Here is a 3,467-nt window from a genome sequence, read left to right on the forward strand (position 1 = left end):
GCAGAGTTTACAAACATACAATTTATAAATATATATTTATATATAAAACTATAACCAGTAGTAACTCAGGGAAGGATGGGGGAGGGGGGAAGGGGGTCAGCGATCTCCCAGCACTACTAATATTGCTCACATTGTTGATAATTCTGAGTGAACGGTCTGTGATTGTCATTCAAATGGGCTGAGGAATGTCAATGGATAGAATGCAGTAAGGCACTATTGATAGTAACGGGCATAACACTCTAATGAACCGTCCTATAGAAAAAAGGTGACTATACATTGCACATGTTGAAGACAAACAAAAGAAGACAGTTTTACAGTAAAGCTTCCACACTTTGTAATGATCACCGGGCTTATAAAAAAAAAAAATATATATAAAACCAAATGCAAAATGAAAGTACAAAGTGCAGAGCCCATAACCGGATTCGGTTTACACCAACCTAATGATGGTAAGCTGCTTTTGATTACTTCAGATAATCATTTACCAAATAAAAACTTTATGAAGTTTAGTTCATGAAACCGTGAAAGCTTATCCAAGCCGGAGAAGTCCAAGAACTCCCTTCCAAGCCTCTTGTGGTGAGGGCCTGCTGGGTATTGTCGCTTCCCTTGGTTCTGGTTATTAACAGGTTACCTAAAGCCTAGCAAAAAGTGAACAGGAGTGCTGAGCAGTAACCCATAGCAAGCAGATACAACATTCAGCAGTCCAATGTAGAGAAAACAATGATAACCGAGTTATGGATTACCACACATCATTGGTTTCCAATAAAGCTCTGTCCATGCTGAACCTCACGTCATCAATAGCAGAGATGGAAGTGCATGAAATCCAATACCAATGTCTTTCTCCTTCGGTCCAGTTAGGGTGCTAGTCCATGTTAGGTGTTGTCTGTGTCTATAGCTAGGACTTCTTAGTCAGAACTCTTATTGCCTTTCATACAGGAAGGAGAAAAGGAGCAGAGATGGGCAGCACAGGGAAGAGGCAGTATTCCAAGTAATATACCCAAACACATGACAAACAAAGACAGACGTTATGCTCTAGTGCAGCATTGACCCTCCCTACAATCAGAATAAAACTGGTCACTGCACTTCCATGACACAGTCTTATTATACCTACTGCGGGTAGGCAAGCACGGGACGCCAGCAATCACACTGCAGGCAACTATATAAAGGATCTGTAGTCCTAGAATACATAGCGAGATGTAGCTACAGGAAACATAAAAATCAGGGTGTACTTCATATGGATACTTCTATGTGTGGGGTTTACCGAAGCATTTCCGAGCCCCTAAGAAAGAAAGATGAACTCTACCAAGAAAAACTCTATGAAGAGTGAGATAAGAAAGCTCAGGGAAGCAAACTTAAGAAGGAGTTAGTCCATTCCAGAAGCTTAGAGGAGGTTATTCCAAGAGAACATGGGCTTCTGGTGGCAGAAATTAGTTCCTGTGATGTGCTCGCCCTCGAGGAATCACCTCCGCTCCTTCCTTCTGCAAAGACTTTTGCTTTCTTTCAACTTAAAGATCCCTTTCCTAGCCAGACACTCATCAATACTGAATTGGGTCTTTGTACATTCAAATTTGAAGAGCCACCAAGAAGATCAATAAGTGATCTATTTTTATTTATTTTTGGCTTAAAAGAACCAAAAAAAGAAAGTAACAAGTTTGTAATTCTATCACGTTCTATTTTTCACTTGACTCTTTAAAAAACAAACCTGCACTCTGCCCATTTAGAGTAAAGGAACAGGTTTGCTTGATGGCTCCTCATCAGCCCACAACTGTTCCATGCTATCCCCGCACCCCCACCAATACCTGGTACTTTGAGGTACAGGGAGCATGACTCTACATTTCCTCTCCAGATACAGATGTTGTCACCTGAGCAATCACCAGGCTGATAACCATCATGTTGGGTTGGGGAAGCTTTGGGGCAGATTTACCTGAAGCCCACACAGGGCTGGTTTTCAGGACCCTGGCAGACAAGCTGGATGGGTGCACAGAGACGGCAGGTACCAGTATCAGAGGGGGTGGGCTCACAAGCAAAGTTCAGGTTCACTTTAAGGTTAACATTGAAAACTCAAACCAGGGGAAATCCTCTCATTATAACATGTGCTACAACCCCGTAAAACATGAAACATGTCAACCTTTCCTTAAACTGGAACAACAACAACTTCATATGCCCTACAGCCAAGGAAGGTGCCTTCTTAGCCTCCAATGACACCAGTCATTTGAGGGCTTGAAAGTTCGGTTGAGAGCAGAAATAAGCACACTGACAATCTTGATAGTTGGCATTCCTTGAAAGTAACTGTTCAGCGAGACATTAAATTGGTGGGTAAAGTTCCTCGTTAAAATAATGAAATCACATGTGATCCTAAAGCTCTGCACGTTCCTTCTCAAGATGGCCACATCTCTTACAATGTGACTGTAAAATGTGGAATTGTAGTCAAATCGAAGTATGTATGAGCTCAGTAAGTTCCTTTGTGTTCATACAAATTGGATGACACTGAAAGAAATAAATGGCTGTAGTAGCTCGGAATTGTTTTCGGTGGATGCAAGCAAAGCTAAACCACGCCAAATATGAGATCCTCTATCATATTTTCTTGTAAAGTGTAACCAGTTTTTATTGGTCAAAATACTGAAGATGCTGCAGAATCATCAGATTGAAGCGTAAGTGGCCGTTGTTGTTATTATCTTTTCCTGTACTTGTTTGGGAATAGCGCTACGTTAGTTGGCTGCAGGGAGGGAGGGCACTGCAGCATTGAGGAAACAAGACTGTTAACTTGGATCCCTTTTCAGGCCGTTCTGCCTGTGAGAAGCCAACCACATGACCAGAAGCCACTTGATGATTGGTTGACTAATATTATTCTCATCACCGGCTAGTGAATGGCTTCAGATGACATTGTTGCCACCTCCAATGCAGAGCTGTCTGGGAGTGTCTTTCCTGCATGTCACATAGGCTAGGTTCCCAATATCTGTCACGTAGGCTAGGTTCCCAATATCTGTCATATAGGCTAGGTTCCCAATATATGTCACGTAGGCTAGGTTCCCAATATATGTCACGCAGGCTAGGTTCACAATACATGTCACGTAGGCTAGGTTCCCAATATATGTGTGACGTAGGCTATGTTCCCAATATATGTGACGTAGGCTAGGTTCCCAAAATGTGTCACGCAGGCTAGGTTCACAATACATGTCACGTAGGCTAGGTTCCCAATATATGTGTGACGTAGGCTAGGTTCCCAATATATGTGACGTAGGCTAGGTCCCCAATATGTGCCAGGTCGGCTAGCTTCCCAATATATGTCATGTAGGCTAGGTCACCAATATATGTCACGCAGGCCATGTTCACAATACATGTCACGTAGGCCATGTTCCCAATATAGGTCACGCAGGCTAGGTCCCCAATATAGATCACGCAGGCTAGGTTCCCAATATGTGTCACGCAGGCTAGGTCCCCAATATGTGTCATGTAGGCTAGGTCCCCAG

This window comes from Nanorana parkeri, unplaced genomic scaffold (genome assembly GCF_000935625.1).
Source record: "Nanorana parkeri isolate BGI_ZX_2015 unplaced genomic scaffold, ASM93562v1 scaffold80, whole genome shotgun sequence".
Lineage (NCBI taxonomy): Eukaryota > Metazoa > Chordata > Amphibia > Anura > Dicroglossidae > Nanorana > Nanorana parkeri.